This window comes from Canis lupus, chromosome 14 (assembly GCF_048164855.1).
Source record: "Canis lupus baileyi chromosome 14, mCanLup2.hap1, whole genome shotgun sequence".
In the NCBI taxonomy this organism is placed as follows: domain Eukaryota; kingdom Metazoa; phylum Chordata; class Mammalia; order Carnivora; family Canidae; genus Canis; species Canis lupus.
The window spans coordinates 8,888,986-8,908,001 of record NC_132851.1 but is presented as its reverse complement, the minus strand read 5'-3'; the positions used below and the strand labels follow the sequence as shown (position 1 = coordinate 8,908,001).

Genomic DNA, 19,016 nt, shown 5'->3' with positions numbered 1-19,016 from the left:
TACTTTTATATCCTTGTTCTGCTTTTGATGTTCTGATGTTTGACAGAATATGGGAAACAGGGTAAGAACAATGAGTACTAGACTTAAATTTAGGAGCCTTGAACTTGAATCGTATCTCTGCCAGTTACTAGCTGTGTAAAGGTGGCAAGTTATATGCCCTCTCTGGGCTTGTATTTCATTATCTGTATGCTGGAGAGAATGCAATTAATGTAGAGAGTTTGTAGAAGGATTAAGTGAGAGAGCATATGTGAATGCTCCTGGCATCAGGAGGCGCCCACTAGCTGCTAAGCAGTATTGGTAGATTTCCAATAAGCAGTTTCACTGATGGGAAAATGACACTATCTGCCTCATTTATAGATCTGACATTGGGAAAAGTGCCTCTCCCATCAATAGGATATGGGAGAGGCATTTTTACTTTAAGACAAGACTGACAGCATCCCAAGAATGTAATACTCCAGTATATGGAATCCTACAGTATCAAAACCATGCCCCATAAGGATAATGAGGTTGAAACTAGCAGAAAATTTGAAGTTCATCTTCCAGAGAACTGTTTCCCCCTAATCAGCTATTGCATCTTTCCAGACCCCACTAACAAATTCACTAGCTGTCTCTGCAGAAGCCAGGACTCAAGGTCAATTGATAATGGTGCTGATATGGTGATAGCTCAGGAACAAGCAAGGCTCTGCATTCCTTACCTAACACAAGGAATCCAAGACCCTATCCATTTATACCAGCTCTCAGAGCATGCCCATAGATCCTTATCCTTATCCTAAGATAACCTCCTGATGTCAGGGGCTAATTTTTGCCTCCTTTGATGTTAAATCCCCACCCCAAAATGCACATGGGATGTATGTTATATATATGTTTGCTCAATGCACATGCTCTATTTTTCCTCATGAGTAATAAGTTTCCCTACCCCTTTCATCAATATGTATATAATTTCCTACCCTGAACTTCCCCTTTAAAAAGCCTGCTCCTTAACTCAGAACCTGGAAGATGATCTTTAGACATCAGTCCCCCATCTCCCCAGGTTGCCAGCCTCTTGAATAAAGCAACTTTCCCTTTCCAACCAACACTTGTCTCTCGAGTATGGCTTTCAAATAGTGATCAGTCTTACTTGTGTTTCAGAAACAGTGAACAAGAGGAAAATATCTGTGCTAAAAACTTTCTTAATGTAGAGAAAATTGTCTGAAAAATCCACCCCAGGAAATGAGGCCAGTGCACTGAGCAATTTAATTATAGCCTCAAATAAGGAAGAGGGAAAGGAGAAAGGAAAACTCACAAAAACTCTAGGAGAAGGAGTACTTTTTGAATAAGGGAAAGAAATTGATAGAAACTGGATCGCAGGATGGATTTAAGAATAGGGGAGAGTCGGCCCAAAGAGAGAATTCAAAAGGCAAAATCCTTAGACAATAATATCAGAACAGACTGCCGTATCAGAGCAGAGCAGACTCTAAAGTGTTCCACTGTCTACACTGGAAACCTGTGGTGAGCTTCTAGTCTGCACATGCCCCCGCTGTTAGAGTTCTCATTACAAGGAAATGGCCTTGACTCAGGGGTTTTTATGTTGAAGTTTTACTGACTCTTCTGTGTCAAAAAGGTAAAAAGAATGTGAAAAACTGGTCTAGAAATATGGTCAGATTCCAGAGCAAGAGCAGAGAAAAATCAGAAATAATTAATTCAGAAAATTTATGTGTTAATTATTCAGCAAAACTTCCTTCTTCTGGGATTTGATAACAAAAGCATCTAATTTTGTTTCTATTGTGAAACTAAGGCTTGCATTGGTAGCATTTATAATATGGAAGTACGGTAGTTCCACTGGACCAAAAATTGGTGAGCAAGGGATTTTTTTTTTTTTTTTTTTTGAGCAAGGGATTGTTGATTGTGAGTCCTTCAGAGAGAAAACAACGAGAGATTGATATCAATGAGAGAATGACATCATCGCAATGTGGCATCACACTGTCATGGAGAATAAACCCCATTTATGCCAAATTGTACTTGAAGTTGTAAGAAAATCAGGGAAATCTAATCTGCTATTTAATCTTCAATAGAATCATGTATTGCTTCCTTTTCCTTTCATGATGTATTTTAAAGCCAAATTCAAACTATGAAGAAGTTGGAAAAACAACCCAAAATCCTATTCCCTTAAATAAATTTTATTTTAAGCAGGCATTTGCACAGTTCTGCAGCATAACCAACAATTTATATAATCTCTTGTGAGTCACCAAGGGAAGCTGGCATGATTGACCTAAATGCTTTTGATGTGCAGCAAGGGAGACTAGGGAAGTAATGGAAATGCATCTGGGACCCCATGGGAATGTTTACTATTTTGAGAGGATTCTCTCCCAGGTCTCCTCTGCAAGACTCACTTGACACTATATTGATCACATAAGTGACAATTAAGATTAAAATGAAACCCATTTTTCTCTGTTCTCTTCATTTTGATGTTTGGGAGTGCATTTATTAAGAGTATAAAGCAATGATGTCTCAAAGCTATAACAAAGGAATAGAATATAATAAATCACCCTATTTAAGGTGTATTCCTATAAGAATTTTTTAATTTTATTGTTTTCTCATTATTGCTTTTTGGTCCAAGGGGATGTCAGTTTTTTCGAGAATGCATAAACTTCCTTAATCTGACAGTTTGCAGGACCCTTAGGGATTATCAATTAGGAAGTACTACAAAAAAGATAAAAATTTTAAATTGTGATAGGTTTCCAAAAAAGTTACAACATTTACAAAGTTGTAAATGTTTCTTACAAATAATTTAAACAATTTTGAAGTATCCACAGTAAGAAGTGAAAATCTTGTCCTTAATCTCCTCATCTCTCTTGAGAGTGTGGTATGAATTCTTTAGGAAGTATTCTCAGTGTTAATCCAACCATATACAGTAGCTTTGTTGTTGTTACCAAAACTCAAAATAGATTCAAACTAGGTATTCATTTCTTCCCAGAACAACATAAGCTTTGAAATTGTTCCTTGTCAGAATAGAGAGAAACATCTTCTTCTTTTTAATGACTACAAAATATTCTGTAATATCAATCTACTATAATTCATTTAATTTATCCTCTTGTGAAAACCACTTATATTTTCTAAATTTTCTATTTTTTCTTTTTTCAGAAATAAATATTTTTACATATATGCATAAATAGTACTGAAAATATTTCTGTATGATAGATTCCTAGATGTGAAATTATTTAATAAAAAGATTATTTTAAATTTCGATAATTGTCCCCCAAAAGATTGTGTTGATTTGCTTTCTCATTCCAGTGTATGAGAATGCTTGTTTCCTCACCCATGCTTGCCTACTGTGGGTGATATCATTGTTCTTAATCTTGATAATTTAATAGATGATAAATGATATATCATTCCTGTTTTAAATTGCCACAAAAGAAACATCAATGCTTTTCTCTTTGCTTTATTCACTTATCCCTTCTCTTGATCAGTTCTCAGGATAGAATCATTTTATACCCACGTATTTTAAAATCTTGCTATATTCCCACTGGATGTATTATTATAGAATTGTAGCAACAAAATTGTTGCAACAGAATATTATAGAATTGTTCTCAGAGCAACAGAGAACTCATAATCTTCTGAGGCAACCTATTGCATCTTTCAATGGTCTTGCACTGTATGAAAAGATTTTTCTAAGGAGCCAAAAGCTCCCTCCCTGTAGTTTCCACCCGTTATAAAGCTCATGACCTTTTAATATGAAATCTAACGTGGGTGGTTCCCTCTTGCTCTAGCAATTTCACCTTGGAAGGGGGTACTTTTCCTAATGTTGTTTTGCATATCTAATAATTAGCTTAATTAATTGCTAAATAGAAGCCTTGCTTTCATTCTCTGGGACACTTCAAATATCTCAGATTAGAGGTTTATTTTCTTCTTAGGCAACCAATAGTTATGTGCTGTCTCCATTTCTATGCCTCCAATCATTCTTATTGTGACTTGAGACATGATAGCATCAATGTACACATTTTGTGAGATCAAGAGAATAAATATGGCATTCATAGAAAGCTATAAACTCTCTTCTAAATGATATCAGTTACAGTTAGATTTGTTACTTGGGGAGTGGATAAAAATTAGCTAGACTGGCTATGTTACAGAAGACCTAAGGGGATAATATTAAAAAATCAATTCTCAGGTTTGGTCTAGACTAGGAAGTAGGAAGACTTGTTGTTTTCTTTTTCTTTTTTTGGCATTTTAAATTCTGTGTATTTTATGTTTTCTTATTTCATATATTTAAAATAAGACATATTTTTATCTGGGTTGTCATTGCTTCTTGTTTTTCCCTTTTTTTATTTCCAAATTAAATTGGGGTATTTAACATATACATATTTCAGTCTCTATTCTTGGAGTCAAGGAAGGAGGCCTTCCTCTCACTTGGGAATCAAGTGGGAAGGGGAAGTGGGTGGTCCTAACTCTTTTTTTCCTTTTCTGAAAAGCAACTTTTGTCAACCAACTACAGGGCACCTGACTTGATAATTGTAGTTGTGAGTGTCTCCTTTTTCTGTTGCTTGCTTATGCCATATTCTAGGTGAGTGGATTATTATTAAACCTTTAGCATTGGATGAAACATTTTCAGATTTTGTCTGTTTTTTCTTTTTCTTTTTTTCAAATTTAAAAGCTACATAAAGGGAATCAGGTGGTTTGGAAAGCAAGCTCCTAGAGAAATTTTTAAATTAATTCAGTACTTCCAAGTTGCTTTCCGACCACATTTGGATCAATCTGTAAAAAGACTGCTTAGCTGGGAGAACAGGTGGCAAAGTTATTGAGATATAATGAAGTTTTTTAAAAAGCTATTTTAGATTTTTTCCTAAAGAAAGTAGGACTAGATTCCATTTCTATTGAAAAATCTTTTTATATGCATAATAGCAAGGTACAAAAACTCAAATAGAAAAGGAGCTTTATTTAAGCTTATCACTCTTAGAAATGCCTTCAGAAATAACCGTTTGGGAAAAAAAAAAAGACTTTCACATATTGTATGTGATGGTTAGTACTATGGATCAGTCAGAAAGTTTCAAATAAAATTTATTTATTTATTTTAATTTTTTATTTATTTATGATAGTCACACAGAGAGAGAGAGAGGCAGAGACATAGGCAGAGGGAGAAGCAGGCTCCATGCACCGGGAGCCCGACGTGGGATTCGATCCCGGGTCTCCAGGATCGCGCCCTGGACCAAAGGCAGGCACTAAACCGCTGCGCCACCCAGGGATCCCTCAAATAAAATTTAATACAGACTGTTTGGATATAGATATAGATCAATATTTAAGCTGTGTCACTTGTTGACTCTGTAACTTTGGAGAAGTCATTAGATGGACTCCTAGCCTTATTTTCCCTAACTTTAAGATGGAAATAAGGATAGCACTTCCTATAGGAAATTTTCTGGATTTGTGAGAATTAGAATGTATGGCTGTGAAGGCAAATGAGATAAATGATGTAAAAATAATAATTCTGATCAAGTTATATCAATGCTCAAAACAATCTAAAGATTTCCAATTATAACTAGATTAAAATTCAGATACTTTATCTTGGCTTGCAAGTTCCTATGTGATTTGGACCAAAGATAGTTATCCAGGTTTTTCTTTTATGTTTGTTCATGTTTCTTATAGTCCAGACATGCTGACATTTGATTTTTTTTCCCTGACAGTTTCTTGAACATAAAAACCTTAGAATCTCTGAATTTACCTTTCCATCTTTCTGCAATTTTTTTTAATAAATATTCCAGAATGGATTACATTTAAGAAATGACATAAATTCTGTCTCCTCAGAGAATTTTTCCAACTATTTAAAATAGTACCTGTACTTCTAAGTAGGAGGATAGACACAAGTGCCAGAAGTCTCTCTAGTACTGAATGAATTAGCTGCCAACCCAAGATTCCATATCCAGTGAAAATAGTTCTCAAAAATGAAGGTCAAATTCGTATGCTTTCAGATGAACTAACCCAACCAATTTGTCACCAGAAGTCCTGCATTAGAAACAAAACAAAACTTATTAAAAAAAAAAAAAAAGCAATATTCTAAAGAGAAATCTTCAATCAGAAGGAAAATAATTTCAGAAAGAAAATTAGAAATTTAAAAAGGTTATATTGTGTATAAACGTTGATAAATATTGACTATATAAAACATTAATTGAAATGTCTTGTGGGGTATGTAGGTGGTTTAGTTGTTTAAACATCCCACTCCTGATTTTGGCTCAGGTTGTGATCTTAGGGTCAGGAGGTTTAGCCTTATCATGGGAATCTGCTTGATATTCTCTCTCCCCCTTGTTCCTACCCTCCCTGCCTTCTCTAAAAAAGAAAAGAAAGAAAGAAAGAAAGAAAGAAAGAAAGAAAGAAAGAAAGAAAGAAAAAGAAAAAAAGAAAAAAGAAATGTTTTGTAAATTTTGTGTACAACAAAATATGTACAACAAATATGCATGTGATAACACAGCAACTACAGGAGGGGGTAAATGTTTTTTAAAAGTTTCAGTTTCTTCAAAATGAATATATAATTAAAATTGTATATATTTAATTAAAAGGAAAAAATAACAATTCCATAATCAGATTTGGAGATTTCTTTTTAAAGATTTATTTATTTATTTTAGAGAGAGATGGAGATGGTGGAAGGAGAGTCTTCAAGGAGACTCCCCTGCTGAGTGCAAAGCCAGAAAAGCAACTGCGTGTAAAAAAAGTGGGTGTAAGTTTGACTATTTCCATTTATAGGCAGCAAATGTTTGTGAAGTATTAGGTTAATTTTGTTTGCATTTCTTTGGGGCTGGATAAATGTGTTTATTTCAGAAAAGAAGGAAAATGTTACAGCACTTAAAGGATAAGAAATATAACACTCTTACATTGTTATGGCATCTTTTAGCATAACTATTTATTTACTTGCCCACATTAAGTCTGGTGCAAACTAACAATTATAAGACAATGCCTACCTGCAATCCTCTTTAGAAGTGATACTGCCCCACTAAACAATGGTGAAAGTCTGTCACATGTTATAAGAAGATGAGACGAATGTCAGATACAACTCTTCAGTTGTTTGGGGGCATCCTATTTACCAGGTCTAGGATTTGAGTTACAAAAAAAAATCAGGGTTTTTTTTTTAAGTATTTCTTTTCATAAGTTTGTGTAGGAGGCAACTGTGAACAGCCAAGGACTATTTCCAGATGAAAGTTATATTGTGGACTATAGAATAATAGCAATGTGCTTTGGTCTTCTGTCTCCATTCTTTCCCCTGCATATCAGATAACAGAAAATATCTATTTCTGGTATTTTGGTGGCTTGATGAATCTATTTTTACCTTCACAGGCATTTTGCTACTGATGTAGATCAAACTGGAAGCAAAGATTTGGGGAGCCATATATAAAAGGTTAAGTGTTAGTTGACATTTGGTTGCAAACTTGGGTTTCTCTTTTGTTTCATTAAAAATGTTTCAAGTAAATGCTCTTAGGTGTTCTAAGGACTTTGTTTAGTTTTCTTTAGAAATAAATGTACCAAACAGAAAGAAGGACCCTGGAAGCGCCTCCTTCTTCTCTGCTTTACTGCTCACTCTTCTCCAGCTCTCTCCTGCTGCTTCAACCTCCGCTGTCCTATTTGTGGACTCAGGGGACAAGTCCCCTGATAACAAAAATTATTTGCATTACCCTCTTTTTTACTTCTGTCAGTTTCAATGGCATTAAGAACGACAAAGTGAAAAAGAGGTAGGGGGGAGAAAGGGAGAGGGCCTTTCCAGAAATGGAGTTCACTCTTCACCTCTCCCAAAAGCAAATCCAGAAATTAAATGATTGGAAAAATATAATACATTTTCATAAATATCATCAAAGTTTTAGGATGATTTAGACATGAGTGAGTAGTCTTTTTTGACATATTGATTAGGCAGGTCAGAGTGGAGAGGAGGCGAAGGCAATTTATTGTGGATTTAAAAGAACAGAGTGAATGAGTTAGAACTGGATTATGATGTTGATAATGACAGCAATGAAAATTTATATATCAGTTACCATGTACAGCCTCAGTGTTAAGTGTTTCAACTGGAAAAAGTAAGATTGGGAGGTTAACATAACATGCTCAAGGCCATGCAGATAGTGAAGGTGGAATAAACCAAGCACTTCCTGACTATAATGCCCACATCCTTAAAGCTCAACTACAACTTAATACTACCTCTCTTGAGGCAGGGGGAAGTGGGGACACCATTCCAGATGGGAAAAGGCATAACCAATGATAAGGAGGAAATAGCAAATATACTGTGTGCAGAAACTGATGCATTTGCCTGTTTAAAAAGTAATTACTTACTGGAGTGTTATGGAGTCCAAACTACACCTTTCTTGTGAAATTCTCTCAGTGCTCTCACAGCCTGAAAATGTCTGAAAATGTTTTGTACAGGGGGAAAGGTTATACCAACCTGTATGATCTTTAAAAAGGAAAAAATTAAAAATCGACTTGAAGGTTGCCTGCAAAACTCTCTACTCTAGAAATTTCCCCAAATTGTACTTCTTTTGCTAAAGAGGAACTACTTTCTTTGGGGTTAGAGCTTGTCTCATGACATTAAGATGGTGCTCTCTTACTAACCAGTTATTGCCTGGTGTTCATTCATACGTATTCAAGAAAGACATTATTAATTTGGAAGTAAAGTTTGGAGAGGAGCTAATTTATTATCTAAACTTGAGTTTTTAGGCAATAAATTTTAGGTTATGGAGTATCTAAATTAAAATACCCTATGGACTACTGGGATTGTAGGAATAGACCACGAATGACAGATTCATAATGAAGATTTATATTTGAGAATCAGAGAAAAACAGCATTTCATTGCTTGAAGGGATCTTAGACAGCATCTGGTACAAACTTCTCAATTTACAGATTATGAAATTGAGTCTTAAAAGCTTAAATAACATGCCCAAGTCACAAAGCAATTTAGTGTAAGAGTTAGAACTAGCTCCCAGATTTTTTTGGCCATAAGCTGAGTTCAATATTCCTATCATGCCATCATACTATTTCCAGGATGGAGAAGATCACTAAAACTGTGAACCAAGTGAATCAAAGAGGAGTGGGAAAAATGAATTTAGAGAATTAATTTAGGAAAAGAATGCTGATTTAAGAGTTTTGGGGAACATTTATAATTAAGTTGTGTGTGGAGAAAGAAGAGCAGCATATGAGGAAGATGGGCGATTAGGGAGTTGGGAGGCAGGAAAATTCTTTTTCCAGAAATTAATCATGAAATGTTATGAAATCTTTCTCATATTGTGTTGTCTAGGAGCACAGAAGTGACCTGTCAATTGAGAACATTAAAAATGTAAGTTTTAAAAGAATAAAGAATGTTTTTGTGAATTTTGTTCACCCTGCACCTCAAGCACAAAGCAGAACATTAATAAATATTCATTGAATAAATGAATCAAAGTCATCCTTATGTGTCTAATTGAGTATTTTTTTGATAAATAAAACTCTTAATTGAATCATGATTTTGGAAAAGGTAACTGGAGTCTTTATTATAGAATTAAATTAATTTCTAGTTAGATCAAAAAATTTTTATATATTGCAGCCCCGGTGGGCAGCCCGGGTTGGTGGGGGAGAGCGGTGCTCAGCGGTTTATCGCCGCCTTCAGCCCAGCCCAGGGCCTGATCCTGGAGACCCAGGATCCAGTCCCACGTTGGGCTCCCTGCATGGAGCCTGCTTCTCCCTCTGCCTGTGTCTCTGCCCCACCCCTCTGTGTGTGTGTGTGTGTGTGTGTGTGTGTGTCTCATGAATGAATAAATTATATTAAAAAATAAAAGATTGCAACTGGCCCATTAACTTCAGAGTCAACTTGCATTATCCGCAATTGTATTGATAATTTGAGTTAGGGACTATTCTAAAATTAAACTAGAATAGTGAGAAAATAATTCCCTGGTGTGTAATAATATAGACTGCATTAAAGATGTAATATGCAAAAAAAAAGATGTAATATGCTATAAATATACATGATATACTTTGTGTATGTTAAATTACAGAGAATCTATTACTTGGATGCTTTTATATATAAAGAAATCTTCCTCCAGAGATTAAAATGACATATGGATTGAAGAAAAATACCCATATTATTAAGATCCAATTTTTGGGGGGATATAGGCTATGCAAAAAAAGTATAGTTATGACTAACATATTTAATATGAATAACATTGGTAGTTTGAACATCTAGAAATTCATCACATTTGTATGTAGTATTTAGATTTGTTGAATTTTAGGGTATGGAAGCATAGTCATGGATAAACAGAAACTTAAAAGGGGTATAATTTTATATAATTCAACATTGTTGTACATTATCTTCATAAATACTTATTTTTTCTGTATTCCTTCTCTTTTTTTTTCTTTTTAAAAAAGATTTGATTTATTTATTCATGAGAGACACAGAGAGAGGGGCAGAGACATAGGCAATGGGAGAGCAGGCTCCCCATTGGGAGCCCGATGTGGGACTCAATCCCAGGATCCCAGGATCACGACCTGAGCCAAAGGCAGATGCTCAACCACTGAGCGATCCAGATGCCCTCCTTCTCTTTTCCTAAAGTTTCCCCTTTTATTTAAAATCAGAATTTTGTGGGGATCCCTGGGTGGCTTAGCGATTTAGCCCCTGCCTTCGGCTGGGGTGTAATCCTGGAGTCCTCGGATCGAGTCCCGCATCATGGTCCCTGCATAGACCTGCTTCTCCCTCTGCCTGTATCTCTGCCTCTCTTTCTCTCTCTCTGTCACTCATGAATAAATAAATAAAGTCTTTTTAAAAATCAGAATTTTGAGTGCTAGGAAAGTGCAAGGATAACCTCTGAATACTTTTTATGTATTAATTCACATAATGTTCACAATATTAAAAAACAGTTCCTATTATTGTCCTTACATATGAAGAAAGCGAGGCAGAGTAAGTAACTTGCTAAGTAACTTGCAAGTTAAGTAACTTGCTCAAGTTTACACAAGTAAATGAAATAGCTATGATTTAACTGGAGAAATCTCTCACTGAAGACCACATTCTGAGCTCTTATACTGCCCATTTGTAGGGTAACTATTTAATCCCATTAGCCCTTACCCATTGGGGTTTACACTATTTGGGATTTGTTCAGCCTCTTGGATCTGTGTGCTTCTGAATATATGTTTTTTTGCCAAATTTGGTCATGATTTCTTCTTCCTTTTTTTTTTTTTTTTTTTTGCTGTCCTCTATTCTCTTGTCCTGCGATTCCAATTTTCCAATACATATAAATATATATTATGGAATTCATTAATATTCCACAGGTCACGGGGCTTGGTCCCGTTTTCCTCCTCGTACTTCAGTTTGAATAGTTTCTATTTATCTGTCTTCTGTTAACTGTCCACAAATCCATTCTTTTCCAGTGCCAATCTGTTCTTATATCCATTGATGGATTTTTCATTTCAGACTTGTTATTTAGTTCTAAAATTTCATCTTGCTTTTATAGTTTTATTTATCTGTTTTGATTTCTCATGAATTCACTCATGCTTTTGTTTTACATTTTAAAACATATTTCAATAGCCGTTTTAATGTCCTTGTCTGCTAACTCCAACATTTTTGTTATCTTGTGGTCTTGGAGAAAAGACACAGGAACAGCTTTATAATCAAAGCAAAGAGGCTGGACGTTTGTGTGTTCAGGGAGTGGTCTGACAAGAGAGTTGAATAGTCCATGTATACAGTGAATTTGTATACAGCCATGAAAATAAACAATCTAGAGCTAAACACAATAGGATGGACACATTTTTAATTGAATACTGAATAATAAAAGCAAGCCACTGAAGCCTTTTCACAATATCATACCTTATTAAAGAAATGAGGAACAAGTAACACCAAACAATATGTTGCCAAATACACACATACACTAAAAACCAACAGAATAAAAAACATTCAGTATAGTATTTACCACTTGGCAGGAGTTGGGGGAGAATAAAATAGGTAGATGTTAAGGGTTACACTTGATTATAGATTTGGCTAGTGGTTTTAAAGATATTTATATATTATAAAATAAAGAATTAAATTCACAAAATAATAAAGTAGGTTCACTATACTAATGATAATGATATATCGTGAGCAAAGACTTATGATTATGTATCTGACAATTCTGTATCTCTAAGAGCCATACCAAAAATTTAAAAGAAAATAGGAATAGGCAATGGGAAATGATGCTGGGAAGGTAAGAGATATCAATCTATTGTTTTCTCTGCCCCTTCTTGTCCTTTGAACTCACTGCTAACTTCATTTGAAAACATTAAGAAAGAGATTGCAGCTTCAGTGAATTTTTGGGTCCATCCTTTTTCTAGCAGAAAGTACTCCAATAATACTGGCATCCCAGTACTCCTAGAAGGGCTTCCACTTATGAGCTACCTTTATCTGGGATACAGGAGATTAGCCAGAACCACAGGACCCCTTAATTACCTGATACTACTAAAATCTTCAGCTCTCTGGGGTTACTCCACAAGCATATGTAGCTTCTATGTGCTCCTCTCCAGTTTTGTTTTCTGTGCTCCCAAAGATCACCACTCCTTTTGCCTCCAGACACACACACACACACACACACACACACACACACACACACACAGGCTACTTTGTTAGTCTTTGTTAGCAAATTCTTATCCTTCACGCATGGTCTGCTTTCTCATTTATTTGCTAGCCTGTGGCTCTAAGTCTAGAACTTGGTTCCATATCCTTAGTCTTGTGGCTAAGGTCACTGACGTCCATGTCTACCCTGTTGTTAACTGCCTCAAATATGATGCTCTCTGACCTTGCTCTCCACAGATTAACTCATTCTTGTTCAGCTTGGGTGTATCCTTCTCAGGGGAACCATTTCTACCTGATATGACTGACTTCTTCACTCTCCCAGCAGTGATAACTCCAGCAAGGAAATTCCTTCATATTTCTTTTATTCGAGGATTTGGTTTTTTAGTATGTGAACACTCCCAAATTGTCTTCACAGTGTTTTTTCAATTCAAGCAGGGTTCTTCCTTTGGCAACCCTTTCCCTGAGGTTTTTGTGGGAATGACTGTGACGAAAGGAAGAGACAGGCAAAAGTAGAAAGGCTGCAGCAAGGATCAGTTCCTAGGTTTGCTTTCATTATAAAAAATTCTTATAATTGGTTAAAAACAACAAAATTTGAAGACACAGAGAAAAACTGAAAATCAACCTGGCTATAATGGGGACAAATTTTTAAAGATTTAATAAAATAGGCTGTAAAGCATTTGTAGAGAAGGGAGGAATTTTAGTGGACATGAGAAGAAATATTTTCATAGCATTTTGCTATAGGATATAAATTGAATTCCTGGTAATGTTTTTCAAGAAGAGCATGTAAAGACTGGAATTACTCTTGAATTACTGTCAACTGCTTGACTTAAAAAAATATATTGGTCAGTAAGTGTCCTGAATTTTTTTGATATGCTGTATTTAAAATCATTTTTGGTCCTGTGATAATAAATATAGAACTACAGGCATGGATGTGTGCCCCCAACATCTAGGATATACCTTAGGTACATAGGTACTCAATAATCTTTGTTGCGCATACAAGTAAATTGTCTTTAAATTTAAGTTCCGGGAGGAATATGGATTTTGTTTTGGGTGCAGTGAAGAGGCAACAAGGGCTTTTTTTCTTTTTCCTTTTTCTTAAGTAATGAGACAAATATCTGGATTGGATTTCTTTTAGAATTGGTAACTATGGAAACAATGTAAAGGGTTACTTGGATATCAGAGGAGAGTGGAGGGAGGGAGACTTCTTGTGAGGCTAGAACAATAGACTGTGAAAGAGTTCTATGGGCTTGAACTGGAATCCATGAGAATGAAAATAAGAAATGAACACAAGAGTCAATGCATGGACAGAGTTGTAACAGCTGGCATCACTTTGTAGGTATCTTCAAGAAGCTTCTACTGATCTTTGCCTCTGCAATAGCATGTGAGAATTCCTTGTGCTTATATAGGATTAAGTCAATGGTTCCAAGGCTGGGAATAGGTCATGAGTTAAAGGGGCAGACAACAACACTTGTATGATGAATCTTAAAAATCAAAATGATGAAAAAAAAATATCAAAATGATGAAGTGGTCATTACTTGGGAAGAAAAGTGCAAAAGGAAGGAGGATGAAAAATAATGTGTTCTGTCTGGAATACTTTAATTTTTATGCTTTATACTGCAACCATGTAAGATGTACAGGGTGTCTAGTTTGGAGCTTAAAAGAGGTTTCGGCTTCAGACAATTTAGTTGAGAATTATTGTGGGCAGCCCGGGTGGCTCAGCGGTTTAGCACCTGCCTTCAGCCCAGGGCGTGATCCTGGAGACCTGGGATCGAGTCCCACGTTGGGCTCCCTGCATGGAGCCTGCTTCTCCCTTTGCCTGTGTCTCTGCCTTCTCTCTCTGTGTCTGTCATGAATAAATGGATAAAATCTTTAAAAGAGAGAGAGAGAGAGAATTATTGCCATGAAGTTAATCATGAGAATTATTAAAATGGTATTTTTGAGGGATAGATCATAGGGAGAAACATTATGTGCTGTTATAAGCTTTGGGGAGCATTATATTTAAATGTTGGTTAAAAAAATGTCAAAAAAGTGGAGTCAGAAGAAACTACAGAAAAACTAGGCCACTACAGATGGAAAGAATGCCAGTGGAGGAAAGAATTTTAAGGATGTCCAATAATGACGGATCCTACAGCGGTCAGTACAAGCTGAAGGGAGAGATTGGCTTAAGGAGAGGCAAGGAGCCAATGGTAGTTAGAGACATCAGTGGTGACCAGAATGGGTCCTGAGAAAAGTCCATTTAAATTAAGACATTAGTGAATCCTAATAAAGGAGACTGATTCAAGGTGGGGATAGTGCCCAGATTATAGGGCAAGATAGAGAATGAGAGAGAGAAGTTGAGGCAACAAATAGTGACGTTGTTTCGAGAAATTTTGTTGTGAAAGAAAGAAGCTAGCTAGCTTGGAGAGAAAAAGGAGTTGAAGAGGTAGATTTGAAGCTCTTTGTAGTTTTGAAGAAGGAAGGAAGTCGAAAGGGAGAATGTGAATACGTAAGGAAATGGAATAGACTGACACAGAGAAATTGTAGAGAAGTCAGGGACAACTGTAAGTTCATAGGAACAGAGCTCTTGAGTGCATAAATCCTTCTCAAGAAATAACATTTGAGGAGAAGAGAAAAGAGTCATATCAGATGACTTCAGTCATTTCTGAGCTATAGGGGTTCTAATTTTCTGCCAAGAAAAGGATTCTGGTAGTGGTTTAGGGTTTCATGGGGGATAGAAATTCAGATTATCTCTTTTTTGTATGTTTCTAGAACAGGTTGGAGGGTGCTAGCTTATCTTTGAAATTCTTTCAGATTTTTTGGAGTGTAGATATGTCATAGAGACAGAATATTTCACTTTATCATACTCCCCAAATGGATTTATAGCTTTTTTTTCACCTTGGAAAGTTGGAAGTTGTTCACCTTGAATCTGTATATTATGCAATAGCCATTGCAATCAGATTGTCCTCTCCAAGTGGCAATTAGCCTTTCATCAGTTTATTTTCTGCCTATGGCATTCTGCAGAGAGTTTTCTGTAGCAGCCCTGGGTGAGTGCATGTGGAGACAGGAACAGGAGCAGCTCCAGGCCAGGCAGCCAGCAAACTGTTTCCTCCCAAAATGTCAATGCATCTAGTAATCAAGTCTCCTCATACATCATTTTAAAAGGACAATTCTCTATAGATCAGATCAAAGTCAGATGATATTATTCTAGACAAATAGCCTAGTTACAATAGTCAGTGTATCCCTAGGAGTGTTATATATCTAAATGGACTATATTTATTTTTTTACAATGAATAATTCCAGCTAATGAAATCTTTTAAAGTAGGGTTGTACTATCACCCTTAAAAATTTTCATGCCTTTTACTCCATGTAGGGAATGGATTTCTGAGTGGTCCTGGCATTTGAATTAAAGCTTTGAGCATCATCAGTGTACTTGTCAAAAATCTGAATGAGTTCTGGTCTAATATAAAGGCTGTATCTTGTGTGGTAAATGAGATAGGATTCACTTCATCTGTGATTGATCAAACAAACAATAACAATAACAAAACAGTGGTTTAAAGAGGATAGAAGTCTATTTGTCTCTCAGTTAAAAATCTAGAGGTCTGTAAACCATGGTTAGCATGGCAGCTTTGCTCTGTGAATTCCTCAGAGATCCAGGCTCTGTCCAGCTCAATTGGGCTCTTTGTTTATATTCCAAACAGTATGACAGAAGAAAGCATAAAGAAGAAAGTAGGCAAGAGTTATTTGGGAGAGTCCCCCAGATTTGCCACATAGAACTTCTGCCAGAATTTAGTCAGGTCAGAATTTAGTTATATTGCCATATCTAGCTACAAAATAGACTAAGAAATACTTGGCTTTTTCCAGATGCTTAAATGCTCAACTAAAATTTGAAGTCTATATTACTAAACTCAGCGACGAGTCTTGGCCACAGTGGTACCTGCTATTCTTTGCTCTGGAAGGGAATATTCATAAGCATGGTTAATAAGGAGGCCACCTACTGGATGATATAAAAAGAGTGAAGAAGTCTAACCAGGAAACAAATGAATGCTAGCTCTATGTTCAAAGTGGGATTGAGGGTTCTTCACCATCCCTCTCTAAAAACAAATTGGTTAACACCCTCTTTGGTGCCATCCTCACTTTTACTCTTGTGTGTGTGGTCTCAAAATTCTAAGTATGATCACCAATGCTTTGAAAGGACAACCAGGGTTGCCTACATCCTGTTGGATAGTGAGTCAGTTCCTGAGGGAGGTGTTGAATACTGGCTCTAGAGTGACAACCTCATGTATGTAATTGTCAAGTTGAAAACATTTGTTCTACATATATTCATTTAGTATAATATAGAAGTTAAGACAGCTTAGTAGTTAACTTGAGATTATGAGCAAAAAGCATTAGCTTGGGGGATCCCTGGGTGGCTCAGCGGTTTAGTGCCTGCCTTCGGTCCAGGATATGATCCTGGAGTCCCGGGATCGAGTCCCACATCAGGCTCCCTGCATGGAGCCTGCTTCTCCCTCTGCCTGTCTCTCTCTCTCTCTCTATCTCTATCTCTCATGAATAAATAATAATAATAAAAAGTATTAGCTCCTAGGGATTAATATATTTTGTATGTTCTAGCATCTTCTGCCTTAAATATATGTTAAAGTTGTGACTCAAATTTAAATGATTAGTATTAGACCAATACTTAAGAACTGGATTCTATCAATTATACATGGAAAATTTGTGTCAGGAGAAGAACTCATTTACTATACTTCATACATGTTATTTCACTACCTCTTGGTCATAGTTCCCTATCATCCTAAAGCTAATGAGTCAGTTGATATTCATCAATTTGTGTAAAATATATTACAATTAGTAGAGACATTAGAAATCTTAAAACTCTATCATTTAGCATTTTGTTCTTTCATCATTATGTTCTCAGTCCTTACAATTGTCTTCGCAAATGACAAGAAACAGAAGAGTTGCTGAGTTTCATCTTTACAAGGATCATGGGGAGTGGAAATCTATAGTACTTGTCTTGCCATTGATTATTTTTCTGATCCTGCTTGGCAGCCTGCCTAACTACGCTGACAGTCACTTCTCATCGTCTCTAGTGGTGAACAGCAATAAGAAGAGGATCAATGACATAGTGAGCCTGCCTGCCTGCTTTCTTTCCTTTCTTCTTTCCTTCCTTTTCTTCCCTTTCCTTCTCTTCCCTCTGCACTGCAATCAAACTAAAAGACAGAAAATGCATTTGCTTGGTAGCAAATCAGACTTTGCAGTATAGAGATATGTCTGAATTAAACTTTAGATCTGAGTCTTTAAGATCTGGGTCTGTTAAAAGATGTTTTCATTGATTGCCAAATCAACCGAAGAGTCAGATAGTAGAAGAGAGCAAAAGAAAAGAGAAAGACTGACATATACAGAGAAGACAGCTTTTTTCTTTTATTCCAAGTCAGCTCCATACAATGACAGATCATGTAGTAATTTATAAAACTTTTGATAGTATATTTTATCAGTAAAAATGTTTGAGTTTTCATCTCCAATATATGCACATTTATAGTTTATCAATGATATTTTTGGCATTAAAATATTTTTAAAAGATATTTTAAAGGATTAGATACAAAATAAATATGAATGTATCTTTTCCTATAATCTTCCTACTCTTCAAATGGACTCCTTCTCTCTTTTTTTGCCAACTCACTTCACAGATCCTGAATACAATGCATTTGATTGAAGACGGCACTACAGAATCTTGAATTTCTTGAGTGCAAATGTATAAACAGTGGGTTGATTGATCGGGTTTTTGAATCTTCTGAGACTGTGTAATTGAGTGCCTGATAATATGCCCACAGATTCCCAGAACTCAACTGAATAATTTGGGATAGCAGTGGTTAACTGAAATGCGGTTCTTCAATTATTGTAAGGCAACAGGAAGGCTGGATGGTGGCATTTGTCTCCTGGGGTAGAGGATGGTGGGCTAATACCCTATAAGGCTCTGGATGTGATCAATTCATCTGGGAGAGTTGAACTCTCATGGAGTTAAGACTCCCAAGTGAAATTTGGTTATAATCTCTATGCATTTTGCACAGTAGGACTACCTGTACACAAAGTATTTAGAAAAACGTTGACGTGATTGACTCTTTCTGATAAATCCCATACACATTTGCTGTCACTTTCCATGTTTTAGGAGCTACAGTGGATGCTGTAGGGGTCACAAATAATTGAGTAAGTCACTGTAACATCTATGACTTCACAAGGAATAATGAAATTGGGTGTGAAAATAAAATACATTAAAATATGATGTAGTTATGAATAAAGTTCAAAAGAAGCAGATAAAATGATTAACTTAATGGAAAGATATTTAAAGAAAGTAATATCTGATCTTGATTTCAAAGATTGCAGGTTATAAGAACAATATAAGGGAAAACACAGAGATATAACATGACACAGTTTTGGCTTGGCCAGAATATTTATTTACCCGAGTGAGCTTCCATTTTTCTATCTTTAAAATGAGTCATTTTGGTTTTATGATTTTATTTCAACAAATCTACCTGTATAC

At 35.9% G+C, this 19,016-nt stretch overlaps 1 long non-coding RNA gene across 1 annotated transcript in view; it reads right to left on the bottom strand.

Annotated features, from left to right (window-relative positions):
• Positions 1 to 11,726: 11,726 nt before the first annotated feature.
• LOC140603361 (uncharacterized) overlaps positions 11,727 to 19,016 on the bottom strand; it is a 56,875-nt gene continuing 49,585 nt past the window's right edge. Inside the window, exon 3 of the long non-coding RNA XR_012006339.1 lies at positions 11,727 to 14,372. This is a non-coding gene — a long non-coding RNA (uncharacterized lncRNA). The remainder of the gene's footprint in view (positions 14,373 to 19,016) is intronic.